Source organism: Echiichthys vipera (genome assembly GCF_963691815.1).
Source record: "Echiichthys vipera genome assembly, chromosome: 7".
Lineage (NCBI taxonomy): Eukaryota > Metazoa > Chordata > Actinopteri > Perciformes > Trachinidae > Echiichthys > Echiichthys vipera.
In genome coordinates this window covers 24,084,775-24,099,912 of record NC_139832.1, presented here as the reverse complement: position 1 = coordinate 24,099,912, position 15,138 = coordinate 24,084,775, and positions in this window count along the sequence as shown.

Sequence of the window (15,138 nt, the reverse complement as noted above, 5' to 3'; positions counted from 1 at the left end):
GTGTGAAGTGAGAAGTGTTGATTTTTAACTTTTGTTCTAGTTCTTCCATGATAGTTTTACTAAATTCCTATATTTAACATAACATAAAACATAGTATCATAACAATCAATTTCAATTATAGTTATCAGGCCGAGGTTGCTGATCGTCATCAGTTTTTGACTTGGCTCAGATTGTGCTGGACATCATGGCTTTTTTTGTAATAATTACTGGTAACCAGTTATTGGCCTTTTGTAATAATTGGGGGAAAAAGTTTATTCGGGTAGGTAGTGAGTGTAGTTAAGACAGGACCAAGGAGCACTGTCATTAAAGTGGGACCACTTACCCAACGACACTTTGAAACTGGCTTTATAGATAAATCTTTAAGCTGTATTCTTAGAGAAAAGCTTTGTTCCATCTCTTTTGGGATGAAGGCTATTGCTGCCAAAATGTGTTCCAGGCTGGAGCCTTTGTGCCAGAAACTGTGTTTCTCTCTGTTGCTTGACTTGATCATGATCAAAATTGCTCAGTGGATAGATAAATTCCCAAAACACATATGTGCCAGCAAACACTACCATTAGGCTAACCCTTGTACATAACACTGTATTTAATTTTTTATTTTTTGAAACCCCATGAAAACTGTGAAAAACACCTTTTCTGATTATTGATGTTTGAAAGTCTTTAGCATGCCTTTATTGTGGCTATTACAGAGCTAGTGTTTTATACAAGGTATAACACTGTATTATCCTAGGATCACAGCCTTTAAAGATAAGCTGTAGGTAAGCAGGGAATATATTATTTACAACAACCAGTGACTAAGTCGACAACCAATATACAAACAGAAAGTAGAATAGAAGAGTAGAACAGAATGTAAATCTATTCAATTTTTTTTTTTTTTAGGCATCTCATCAATGCTTAGTGCAGTCATGACAAAGCTCATTTGGTACCAGAGTCTCTCTACTGTTGTATTCATTGCAGAGACATTCTCATTAGATAAGCCCAATGGAACAAGACCCAAAATAAAGTAGTATTGCATCTGCCCATAATAAGATATACATATTCTGTATGTACATGTTCAAACCTGGTTGCCCTTATTCATAAGCCCAGACATACCCGACTTAGAATTGTTGCTTGCAGTTCTATCTATTGCCCTCTTTGGCTCAAGTCACATCACATTGTGGTTTGCCATTGGTTGGAGTAGATGAGGTACGGTTACCACCAGGTAGCCATAATAATGTGTGCGTGTCTAGTACCAGAGGTCATTTGGAGCTTAGGAATTCATGAGTGCTAAAGGGAAGAAAGATGGTCCCTCAGCTTGGTACCACATTAACCTCCCATCTTTCAAGTATTAACATCTACTTCTAATGTTCTCTCTTTCTTTCATCAGGACCCTTTAAGTGATTTAGCGTTTAATCATTGACATTGCTGTGTGAAATGATGAATCCCTACAGGCAGATCAAGCTGAGAAATGAGAGCAAATATTCCTCAGCAGTTTGAAAACAAAGGATGGAGAGTATTTAAATTGGTTGATTGTTAGTACTAAATCAGGTTATTATAATAGATTGCTGTTGTCCAGGGGTTACACCTTTGGGTTCACATAAGTACATTATAACATCACATGCTAACTGACAGACATTAGCTGAAAGTACACACAAGCCACACTTTAACTTTTGCCCATTTCTCGCCTTTCAGTGAAAATCCATATTTAAAAATGTATGATATTTTTTTCCAACTATTGTTCTCCTTTCTTTCTTAAATCCGATTGAGATGGAGATAGTGATGTACAGACTGACAAGAACACTACATTACGATACACACTGTATAATACCACACAATGCAATAGACTAAAGACTGTTTGAGAAGCTTCAACTTAATCGCATGTTTGTTAGGTACTCCTAGCTCAAACTAATATAGTCTAATACAATAAATTCATACCTTCATGGAGGTTTTGACGTTAAGGTTTTTTTTACTAGCTGAGACAGCCAGGTACTGTTTTCACCACGTGTGTGTGTGAGTGTGTGTGTGTGTGTGTGTGTGTGTGTGTGTGTGTGTGTGTGTGTGTGCGTCTGCGTGTGCGTGTGTCTCTCATAGCATAATGTGGTGCCGGAGACACCTACCTTATCAGAAACTACCACTGTCTGTCCGTGGACACATTTTGTCACTGAGATAGCATCGCCACCAAGCAAGATACAGTCCAAAAACTTGGTGTGTGTAGCTGAGATCAAAATGAAGACAGGTTTGAAAATGGATGAACAGTACTGTATGCAATACTTTTTACGTATTTTACCTTTAAGGGATCACCCAAAGTTAATAATTCATCCCGAGGAGGACCTCAAGTGGACCCAATCTGTTAACTATTCTGCATGGAGAGAAACACGCCTAACATTCTTACAATTTTTTTTTATTTTTTTAAATCTCCCAAAAACTTCTACATACACTTTCCACTTAAAGACGGGGAAAAAATCTTGATAAAATGGCTTCCACTTTTTAATTGCTTTTCTCATCTGATGATGCTGATATTAGGCTAATAAAGTGTTACGTTTACCTGATCTCAAATCACATTCCCTTTTGTTTTGCATTTCTTTTCCACCGTGAGCAGCAGCAATGGCAGACTTTTCCCTCAGGCTCGGTAAAGAAATACGTACAAGCGTGCGTGACGCCAGAGGGATTACTGTAAAACTATTTGAGTACAATGACAAAATGCATTTCCTGTGTAAAATGCGTGGATATGCTTCAATGCTGAGATGTTAAAGCTTAATGTTTGCAAAAATATAAAAAAGCTGAATATGTGCAAAGGTATCCCCCAGCTCCTCATACAGGGACTCAAACCAGTGACCGTATGGTTCCCTGCCCAGTTCTGTTACGACTGACCATTTGACTTCACCACACAGCTGAGACAAATCAACGGTTGCCATGGAGGTCAGTTTATATGTAGGTCAAACTAAAGCCGTGGTCTCTGCACTGTAATGCTTTGAAACATGCTTTGAAACAACTCCTTCTCAAAGAAAAACTATGACCTGTATTGTTAAAAAATTTCTTCACTTTGAGCATTATGAGGGTTTAGTCAACATGGAGACATAAATATTTTTGTGTGGAAAAAGTTAAAAAATGACTGATAAATCATAATATTAAAAACATGAAGCCATCTAATTCAATTTTCAATTCAATTTTATTTACAGTGCCAAATCATGACAAAAGTTATCTCAGGACACTTTACAGTGTCCGATCGTTCGGTTGAACAAATTTTAACACCAGAGTCAATGAGAGAAGGTGCTTTGAGCCACAGTTTAAAAAAAAATTCTTAGTGTTAAAGTGAGCACATTTTCTGAAAGAAGACAAGAATGCCTACATTTTGAGATAAAAATGATGTCTGAAAAGTAAAGGTAGTGAAAGCTAGAGAAGATTTAGTCAGAAAGAAACTCACACCTGAACGTCAGAGAGATCAAAGAGATTCTTCACTTTATCGGCACAATACACGCTCATTATAAACTCTGATCAGGTCTAATTAAAACATAAAACATAAATGGTGATCATAAGAAAACTGTAAAAGATATATAAAGAACTGAATAAGAATGGCATAGCTCAAAGTCTTGTGGTCTGTTTAAAGTTCAAATGAAGTCTGTAGTTGGAAGTATGTTGGACAAGATGAGGTTCACGTTTTCTCTTTGTGTTTGGGTTTAACGAGTGACCCATTAACTGGCCACTCTCAGCTGAAAGCGTAGCTGCCTTTATGTTTAGTTTTTCCTGACAATGTTAAACATGACGTTACCTACCAAATAAATATGTATATGGAGTAAATATGTGAGTGGCGTTTTGTACGTTGTTTGTTGTTAAGGTGAAGAGGGAGAGAGCGAGTTGCTTTTCCTGATAATATCTATCTCTAACTAATTTTCTAAAGTAATCTATTTGTCTTTGAAACCTGCTTGTGTAAACATGTGTGCGTAGATTCATTCACCACTTTAAAAAAAGAGATTCGTAGTCATGCTGTTGTGGGAAAATAAATGAAAGTCAAGAGATTAACGGTCTCTTAACGGTAATGCAACCACGTAAAACTCTACAGTACTGGGCTATTTTCATCATCATTATGTTTTTTTTTATTCGACGGCACAGAGGTCCGGGGCTATTCCCAAGAGATCCGAGGCTATAGCCCTGAAATCCCAGGTCTAACGACGCACCTGAAACACACATTTAATAACATTTTTCTTTTGATAAAAAATGAAAACGGGTCCCACAGACCCGGACACCATACAAGGGTTAAATCATATTTCACATTATTTTGCATTACAGTTTATTGTATTCACACCTTGTGACTGCTATGGCTCTACAGTATGCTTAGAAAGTGCATTACATTGCCTGTCAAGCTGAAGCCCTCAAGTTCTCAAGTGGATTCTGCCCTTCCCTCTCTGTAAGTGTTAGATCACAGAGGGTGCGCCTACTACTCTGGGGTACACAGGCACTTGTGCGATTCTGCTCAGGTAATTACAGCATCTGTTAAGAGCTTTGCTGATTGTTTTTCATCTCCACATGGTCACCACTCCAGAAAACCAATTACCCAGGGGAATACTAAATCACCAAGACCGATTTGTTATTCTATTGCAAAAAGCAGAAAAACTGGATAAGAGGGGGACTGTGTTCCCATTTGTTCACATGCAGGTAAAACACATTACAAGGAAAAGTTTCATGTAATACAGCGATAAAGTGGAAAAAGGCAAATTTTACAAACAAGAATATATACAGCAAGACAAAGACAAAAAAGGTTGCAGGGAAAGCTGATACAACCATGATAAGACTTACACTATCAGGTGGTTGGCAGTGGGGCAGCAGAAAACCTGCTAAATCATACAAATTCTGTGTTGTTTTTAAGCCTACAAAGAAGGCATCTTTTTTCAATATGCGTACAGTAATACCAGCAGATTTGGAATCTTTTTAATACGCACATTTTGGGCATCAGTATTAAGCTGTTATATTCATAGTACTATTAAACAAGGCAACACTATTGGAAAATACTATGTAGGCTATACTAGTAGACCTAGTTTCTGTTTTCACAATACTTGCTACTGCTATTTCAGGGGTCCGTTTCACAAAGCAGGTTTAGTGAAAACTCTCAGTCTGTTAACCCTGAAATGAGGGAAACTCTGAGTTTTCCGTTTCACAAAGGGAGGTAACTCAAACCAGAGACAGAGGGGTAACTCTAGCCTGTTTCACAAAGAGAGGTAACTTAACCTCTCGGTCAGTTACCATGGTGCCGGGCGAGCGGGCGAGTTTTGGCGTAGTATAGTTCTGTCGTCAGTTTTTTCAGAAAATCGGAAAATCAGTAGGCTTACATTAGAAGTTATATTAGGTGGCAACTATTTCACTACCATGGCATGTCCTTTTGATAACGATCCCGTGGATGAAGGTGCAGCATTACTGCGCAGAGAATTAAATATTTGTCGGGAGATGATTATCAGACCGCGCATAGACGTTCTTAATATACTGCAGCCATAATTACAAAATTAATGAAATGGATCTTTTGAGCAAGTTGAATGTATTTGACTTAGCGTTTCCTAAATATAATCCCAGCTTTTCTTGCAATTCATAGGTTCAAAAGTTTGTGCTTTTAATTGGGTTACCGGTATATAAACTACTCCTATATAGCCTTCTGATCCAGAATATCACCTATAATGTGAGGGGGTACATTTCACGGCAGGGGTGCTGAATACGCTGAATATTTCCAACATTACAACCAAAGTCATGCTCTCACATCCCAGATATTGTGTGCTGCGTTTTTTTGCAAATGGGAGTTTTTTATACAACATATAAAACAGCCACTTACGGTAATATTTACTTTACAATGTAAAACATGCTCAAAATGGGGCGTCACCATGAGATTGTGCCGATGTTTTACCTGTTTGAACAATGTTTTTATGTTTCAACTTAAGCTGCTGCCAAGTACGCTTCTCCCCCGTGTGAAGCACCTAAATTAAATAAATTAATAGGCTACCACTCAAGCAGTTCCCCCTGTGATATTACTGTGATTGCAACAGGACTACATTTAAACTTACGCACTGACCCGAGCAGCAATGTCCTCCCGCACCGTCTCCCTCTCTTTTGCTGCTGCAGCGGTGTTACACTTTCGGCGAAAAACCTGCTCAAACTCACTGTATGAGCGCATTAATATTTACAGTTCCAGTTGTAGCGTAGCCCTCCCCTTCCCCGTTGCTATGGTGACTCGTCGAATCAGGGCTCCATTGATGCTGTCTTTTTTTACTTGTGGTGCACGCGCTTAACTCCAGGTCAAACTACTCTGAGTTGATCAATTCTGCTGTTCTGGAACTGAAAACTCAGAGTTTCCTATTTAAGAGTAGATCAACTCAGAGTTCAGGGTTAGACTCAGAGTTTGTTGAACCTGCTTTGTGAAACGGACCCCAGGACTTTCATGTGCGTTGTTGACTCAGATGCAAAAAAGTACGGTAGACTTTGCGTCACTCAGAGTCCTGCTGTTGCTCATGTTTTGCCAATGTTGGCTGCTACAGACAGTTGCCATCCTCACAAATGTAACATTTGCTCAGAATCGTGACTTCAGTATTGTGACTTGTTGGAACTAGATTGTTTAGATGGATAAATGGTGTTATTCACATTAACTCTTGATTAATTGTTCTCATTTATTGTGGCCACAGAATAGTTTCCCTCCTCTCCTGACCTCAATCTTGAACGTCCTTTGTAACCACTGTGATGACTTTGAGTTCTATTTTCTCCTCTCTGGCTCCTCTTTTGCTCCTGCTCCAAAGCTTTTGCGAAAAACCTATAAGCCGATTTAAGTTTCCGTTTAAAAAAAAAAAAACAGATTCACAATGAGAAAAGTGAAAAGCTTTATTCTCTTGGAACTGCGCCGGATTGCTTTTATAGCAGTGCCTGAACTCTTTTTATTTCGGCAGTCCTTTAAACTACCGTGTCTAATTGCGATGGCATTTTTAATTAAAAGTCAAGGATATGTGGTTGTTTGTGAGGGGAGACTAATCTGTGCTTGCCTCCACCTCTCCCAGTGCTAGCTATCTTCCATCTATCTGCCTAATGAGAAAATAGAGAAGCCAATGCAGGACTTGTTGATATTTGCCTTTCTCTAAGTAGGTTTCTGTGAATTTACGATTAGCAACCAAGCCTCAGACCATGCTATGGTGTAGCTCAGAGACCTTATGGATTACTAAAGATAACAATGAGCCATTTTCCTCAGGCTTACATAAAAAAAAACCTCACTGCATCCTGTAAGTGTGGCTGCATACTGAACTGAATATTGTATGTTAATTTTGAGGAAAAATAATATTAATCAAGTTCTGGACTTTGTTTTTGTTTTATATTAATTTAATTTATATTTTGTACTTTGTATTCCACAATCAGGAGGTTAATTTATAGTGCGCATATATCAGAATCACAAGATATGGTATACATATTTTTATTTTGTATTTTTTAATTACTCATCAGCTACCTGGCGAGTGAAAGGCCTTATTGGAGCAGTAGGGTGGCATTGTGCATAAGGAGACAATTATTCAAACAGAGGACAAAGATCCAAGCCTCTCTGCTGGCAAACATCGATCTTGCTAAAGTATCCATGAGCAAAAATGCAGAACCCCTGCCAGTTGATACCTGACTCTTAGCTCTGACCTCCCTGTGAGAGTACTGTGTACAAGCTCAATGATCAATGAAAGATCCAATTATTATTTCATTTCTGCTATGAAGTCAACTGTCAAGCTTTGTCATCTTAAAGGTATCTTGCTACTTTTAAACTGCTTTTAAGTTCAGCTCTTTTTTATCCTTTGATTGTTTTTACATCATCTGAATAAACTTTTATTAATCTCTCAGTTTAAAGTACAAATGTATTTAAAATGTCTTTCTCAGTGCTGTAGGAATGAAATGTGTTTGAGACTGAAGGCCGTTACAAGATATGCAATTTAGTCTACGGACCATTAGAACTGAATGTATTCAGAAGATTTTTTCAAGTGTGCTGTAAACATTTATGTAATCGTCACTATTTCTATACAAATGAATATACATGCTTTAAAAGAAATAAAAAACAAATCTGAGTTTGTAGATTAAGAGAAGAGAAGTACTGGAAATATTGCATTAGTCTTGTCGAAACCATGTCTATGAAGTTCTACAGAACCACACTCCACAATAAACTTGGATTCATCAAAGCAAGTTAAAAAAAATCATTTTTAAATAATGTGGTACTGTGGCTGTGTTTGTACCCATGGCTGTGGTGATGATAGTAAAGGCCCATGCTATCCCCCTCCACTTTAAAGGGCCCTGTGGGGCTGCAGGGCCACAGATGGGACTCTGCAGAGAGAAGAGATTAACACTGTGCTCCACCATTCTGCTTCATGGAGAGGGCCCAGTGCCCAACCTCACAGCTGGGGAGGCATAGCCATGCCTGTGGGCAAGCTAACCCCAGAGGTGGCCCACAACTGCAGCAGATATCCAATTGATTCCAGCTTACGCAACCATTAGCCAGACTCTGGCTGGCTTTACAATGGCAGCTTTCTTGACACATTGACAGCCAAAATACATGGGGAATGGACCCAATGCGTCATGTAGGCGGGGCATTGCAGGGGTTTTTACCTGCTACACAGACATAATTGTAGCATGTGGTTGCTGGCAGCTTCACTGTGTGCATATTGAGTTATGCCAAGTGACAATGCAGTTGATTCTGCAGAGTTCAGAAGTGTAGACTATATTAACTGGTACTGAAAAATGAACTGCATTGTTTTAATTTCAGGATCATGGATATACATTGATCTGACTGATTGATTGGTAAAATTTGATCTGTATCTTAATCATTTTTAAACAGATTCCACTTGTTTTTCTACACATTTTCAGGTAGCTTTTCCTGTTGGAGGGCCATGTACTCACACATACTGCTGTAGAGAGAAAAAAGACGTGTCAAAATAGTAGAGTTGAGCTGTGCGACGCCAGTGTGGGAGTGCACAGCAACCATTGGTCCATGGTAGCAGGTACAAGTGGATGAAATGGATGAACTCCAATGTCTTTTTGAAGTAAGGGAAAATGTCATCCGAAGTTCTGTTGTGTGGAAGAGATCATATATAGCATTGTCTGGAACCACACACAGCATAACTAACATAAAAAAAATGGCTGAGCCAAAGGAGAAATGTAAACTGGAATTATATATAGTGAAGAGGAGGTAGGTAGGCATATAGTGAGTAATGTGGCAGCCAGTAGCAGCAGCTCCAGGGATGTAGCTTCGCAGTTGCCAATCAGCCAGCTGTTGAGCTATAAATTGCAGCAGGCATCATACACACACATTCACCGTTCAACCACCAGAGTTACCTACAAGATGTATTTGATTTGAATGGATATACATGGGGCCCTTCTGTGTGGAGTTTGCATGTTCTCCCCGTGTCTGCGTGGGTTTTCTCCAGGTTGTCTGGTTTCCTCCCACAGTCCAAAGACATGAATGTGTTAGGTTAATTGGTGACTCTAAATTGTGCCCTGCGATAGACTGGCGTCCTGTCCAGGGTGTACCCCGCCTCACGCCCGATGTCAGCTGGGATAGGCTCCAGCCCCCCGCGACCCCGACAGGGACAAGTGGTTGAAGAGGAATGATAAATGAATGGATCTACATGAGTTTTGTATAACACACAGTATATACGTGTAAGTATATACAGTAATTACATAGCATTTGCATGCTTATCTAGTTCCAGCCCCATTTGTAGCCAAGAACCCTTAAGTTTAGCAATGAGCAACCTGAAGCAATGAGTCAAATGGTCTGTGGTTGACCTGTTATCATGAGATACAGATGGGGGATGGAAAATTATTTCCAGAATGTGTACAACAATGTTTTAATTAATATTTAACCATAACCACTTGTATGTTTTTTTTCAACTAGCCTATAACTTGCTCAAATCAATAGGCTGTACACTTCTCTTTTTGTATAATGTAAAACGTAGATTAGTAGCCTAAAGATCAAGTAGAGAGGCCAGCTGAAGAAGAGAGCAGAGAATCACTGAATTCCCCTTTGAAATACAATGTTTAAGGTTGTTAGACTATTGTTCTTTTGTATTAGGCTATCAAAGTGCTGTGTGATTAGGCTATTAGTGCATGTGCACATGAATGTTTGTGCCTCAACCACCTAAGAATCTAATCTTTAGATGAACCTCATAAACAAATATTAAACACACAATTGTTGTTGCTTGATTTAGAAACATGGGTCTCGTTTCAAACCATGTCCATTATTATTTCCCTCGTAGCTAATGACAATGATGGACATTAAAATTAGTTAACAATATGGATGCAGTGGAACTTGAGTTAACTCAGCAAAAGTATTCTGATCCATTCTTAACTGATGATGTAATACACACACATTAGCTTACGTGCTACCAAGCTGGCAGACAAGTCCTCCAACAGGTTAGAAAAATGTATCACGACACAAGTAAAATTACTTGACAACCCACTTACTGACTAACTACATTTTTCCAGTCAACATTACTGTAGTAGGTTAAGTTAGTTAAACAGCATATTACATATTACAAGAATACAGTTGAGAAAGCTGTGGAGAAAGGCTATAGAGATGGAAAGGGAGGAAATTGAAGTTCTGCAGGCTGAAATAAAGCAGCGCCTAGAAGAGCAGAACACCTCAGACGACAACGAAAGAGAAAAGAACGTACAAGAACCCTCTTCTTTAGCAAGAGTGGGAGCCTCAAGGTGCCCATAAAAGATCTGGAAGAGCACCTGAGTAAGACTTACTCTGATGATCGAAAGCATGAGCCAGTTACTATCCCAAACGACATGCCACCAATTCATGCACCTGAACACCAGATGGACATAAGACCCCCCACATGGAGCGAGGTGGAGAAGACCGTGAAGCAGGCAAGATCAGCGTCGGCACCTGGGCCCAATGGCATCCCTAATAGGTTGTACAAGAATGCCCCAGGAGCCCTCAGATACCTCTGGAAGCTGATGAAGGTAGCATGGAAGAAAGGTGTGATCCCGAGAGCATGGCGAAGAGCAGGAGGCATCCTGATCCCCAAAGAAAAGGATTCGTCATCCATAGGCCTGATCGTCAGATAAGCCTGCTGAATGTGGAAGATTTTCTTTAGTGTCGTTGCACAAAGACTCTCTGCATTCCTCCAAAGAAACAACTTTGTTGATACATCAGTGCAGAAAACCGGTTCAGGGTTTCTCAGGATGCCTGGAGCACGCCAATATGATATGGCACCAGATACAAGCTGCAAAAAGGGAACGGAGAGATCTACATGTGGTCTTCCTTGACCTCGCCAACACCTTTGGGTCAGTCCCTCACAAGACCCTGTGGACGGCCTTCAACTACTTTGGCGTACCAGGCCACATCACAGAATTGGTCAAGAGCTACTTCTAAGATGTCCAGTTTTGTGTAACATCTGAGGGCAACACCACCACCTGGCAGCATCTGGAAATCGGCATTATGGCGGGCTGCACAATTTCTCCTCTGGTCTTCGTCATGGCAATGGAGTTGGTCATACGGGTATCCCGCTGTGTAGTGGGAGGTGAGAGGACCAAGAGTGGCCTGCGTCTTCCGCCTATTAGAGCCTATATGGACGATATGACCGTCATAACAACAACAAAACCATGCACTAGACGCTTGCTGCAGAAACTCCAGGAAAACATTTGGTGGGCGCGAATGGACTTCAAACCAAGCAAGTCATTTCCATTGTTAAAGGCCAACTGACGGGTGAGCGGTTCCACATAAGCGGTGAACCAATTCCAACACTCCTAGAGAAGGCGATGGTATAATGCAGACCTCAGAGACACCCAGCAAACTGAACAACTGCAGAAGGACACAGCCTTAGGCAGATCAACAACACTGCACTACCAGGGAAACTGAAGCTCTGGTGCCTCCAGTTTGGGTTGTTACCCAGACTCCAATGGCCGTTGACCATGTATGAGGTCTCTATATGCCACGCTACTCGCTTGGAAAGGCTGGTGAACTCCCATGTAAGGAAGTGGCTCGGACTCCCAAGGTGCTTCAGCAGCGTTGGACTCTACAGTGACGGAGCCTTGTCATTGCCCATCTCCAGCGTGGTTGAAGAGTTCAAGTGTGCGAAGGTGAGGCTGGAGATGTCCCTCACTGATTCCTGGGACCCTGTAGTGAGAGGTGCCCCTCCCACCTTGGCAACAGGGAGGAAGTGGACCCCAGCCACAGCTGTCCTACAGGCCAAGTCTGCTCTTCTCCAACGTGATGTAGTGGGCCGTGTCCAGCAAGGCAGAGCAGGTTTTGGCCTTGGAACTGTAACTCCTCTCTGGCGAAAGGCATCTACCAACAAGCGACGAAACATGGTCGTAGAGGAGGTGCGCCGACAGGAGGAAGCAACCAGATGATCCAAAGCCGTAGCACAAGCCAAACAGGGCCGCTGGATGAGGTGGGAGGGTGTTGAGAAGAAGAAGCTCACATGGAGCGAACTCTGGGGCATGGAATCCAACCGATTGAGCTTCATCGTTCGAGCAACATACGATGTGCTACCATCTCCCATAAACCTGCAACAGTGGTTTGGAAAGGACCCTGCGTTCCCCCTGTGTACGACCCCAGCAACACTTAAGCACATCATGGTGGGCTGTAAAACCAGCCTCACTCAAGGCAGATATACGTGGAGACATAACCATGTCCTCAGATGTCTAGCTGATAAGCTTGAGTGCAAGAGGGTTTCCATCAACGCCCTGCCCACCAACAACCAGGATGTGCAGCAACACCCACCATTGTTTGTTCGGGAAGGGGAAGAGCAGAGGGTAAGGGCTTCACACTCTGACCTGGGCCCGCTGAATGCAGCCAGAGACTGGAAAATGCAGGCTGACCTGGATCGGAGGCTCATTTTCCCCCCCGGAGATCGCAACGACCACCCTACGTCAAGACCTTGTCCTATGGTCCAACACCTGCAAGCTCGTTTACATCATTGAGCTGACAGTTCCTTGGGAGGATGCCGTTGAAGAAGCGTATGAACGCAAGAAACTTCGCTACTCCAACCTAGCCGCTGAGGCAGAGGACAGGGGCTGGAAGGCGAGGGTGCGCCCGGTGGAGGTTGGTTTTAGGGGTTTTGTGGCCAGCTCGACAGCGAAGCTCCTTAGGGAGGTCGGAATCAGGGGACACACTCACAGACAGGCCATCAAAGAGCTGGCCAACACTGCCGAGAGAACGAGCCATTGGCTGTGGATGAAGAGGAGCGACACCATCGCGGCTGCTAAGCCAAATGCTTAACCCTGGGACACACACCCAGGTCTGATCAACCTGTGGTGGGCCTGCCTCAGCTGAGGGTGTCTTGTGATAATTGCCCGAAACGCCCCATGATCTGAGGACACAATTGAAGATGTGTCCCAGGGCTAAGCATGGCTGTAAAGCAGCAACTCATCTTCCACTCAGGTATGCGGTCAGGCGCAAGGTTGGCTCAGGGAGGAGGACGCCCCTGCCATGCATAGTCCCGGGGATTGTACCATCTAGTCCTTTCATCGAATCGTTGGCAGCAAAGGTTAACTCAGAATTCTAAGTTAGCACCACAAAAATGTGTCTTCATTCACAGTAAAGAAGACAATGCTGTTATCTTGATTCTGATTGGTCAAAAGACCCGAGACATCACATCAAAGATGTTTTATTCAGAAGATGATCACTACAGCTCAAGCGACTTCTAAACCTCACTCCAGTGTGTGGGAAATTACTCTAGCCGCCCCCTCAAAAAAAAAGAAAAACTCTTTGGATCTACACAATTCAAGTGAATGGGGAAATAGGGTCGAGGTTAAATACCGAAATGTCCTTTCAAGCAAAAATGCAAAACATTAGCAGGACATTACCAAATATCGTTTAATTTCTATAGAATGAAAAATAGTGAAAGAAGAAACTTCAGATTAATTACAATTAATACTGTTGTAGTGCCCTATATGCCTAGTTATCAAGAGGGGGACACTACCTGGGATGACCCCTTAATGCCAGTCTGATGTATCAGAAACCCCTCATACCAACCAGGAAACTGGACATGTGCTTTGTCTTCCTCTGGTTCTAAAATTCTCTCTTTTACCTCTGAAGCAGAATGTTTAATGAGAAATTTAACTAGAAATGTAAACATTTTGTGAGAATCCCTGACGAAAAGAGGAAGATTTACTCTGTTAAATAAAAAGAAAACTGTTGAAAAGTTTTATTTCCCCTCAAGAGACTCCCCGCATTCCACAGCAAACCTTTTTTAAGACAAAGTCCACAGACTCATCTGATAAGAGAAGAAACACAGGAGAGACTCATTTTGTATGTGATAAAATAACTGCTAAAGGAAGTGTTATGTTGTGTTGTGTTTTGTTAATCTGTAAAGAAATATGTGTTATTTGAAACTACTCTGATCTTCCTATCGCAAAATTACAGAAATGTTTTAATATTAAAATATTTTATTATAGTACTGTTTTAGAAGAAAGGTGAACTCTAAAATAATGTCTGTACTTGAATTTTGTTCTGTTTGAATGTGTCACGTCATCATATTGTCATAGAAGGATTTTATTTTAACACCATTATCAAAGATATATTTAGATTACTATCACAAATTATTATTTTAACATATGAATGGGTTTTTGTGTGCCACTGACAATTACCTCCACAGGATATTTATTCAAGAGAATAAATAAGTCTTGTTTTACATGCTGTGCTTATTAACTGTTCAATTTATAAATTTAGTCTTTGTAGGTCTGATTTGCTCTTTTCATCTGAAATGTGTCCTTGTATGTTTAATGAGAAATGAGCAATGTGTTTATTCAATTTAGTTTTTAAACAGAAATACCTCTTCAGTAACAGCAATTAAAAGCTGTGATAACTGAGCTTCTGGCCACACCTTGAAACTGATATTTAAGATGGCCGACCAAGCTGTTCAGTTCAGTCTACTCTCTTGTTATTGTCCACTCTTGTTTTTAGGCTATGTTTTGTTCTTAGTTTAGTCTTATCGTTTGTTTTGTAACCTATCTTTGTCCTCTGTAATTAAGCTGTGCTGGACTTTTGATACAGGCTTATTTTATCTTGGCCAGTTAAGAAGCCAGGTGTTCTTGAAGCAGTTCTTGAGCTGTGAGACACGATCCTCCTTCCTCCTGGAAGCTGGGTGTCTGGTGAAGTGACTTGAGTTGGTAAACTTTATTGAGCAGATCTGGTGACCACTGGCCATTTGATATTAAACT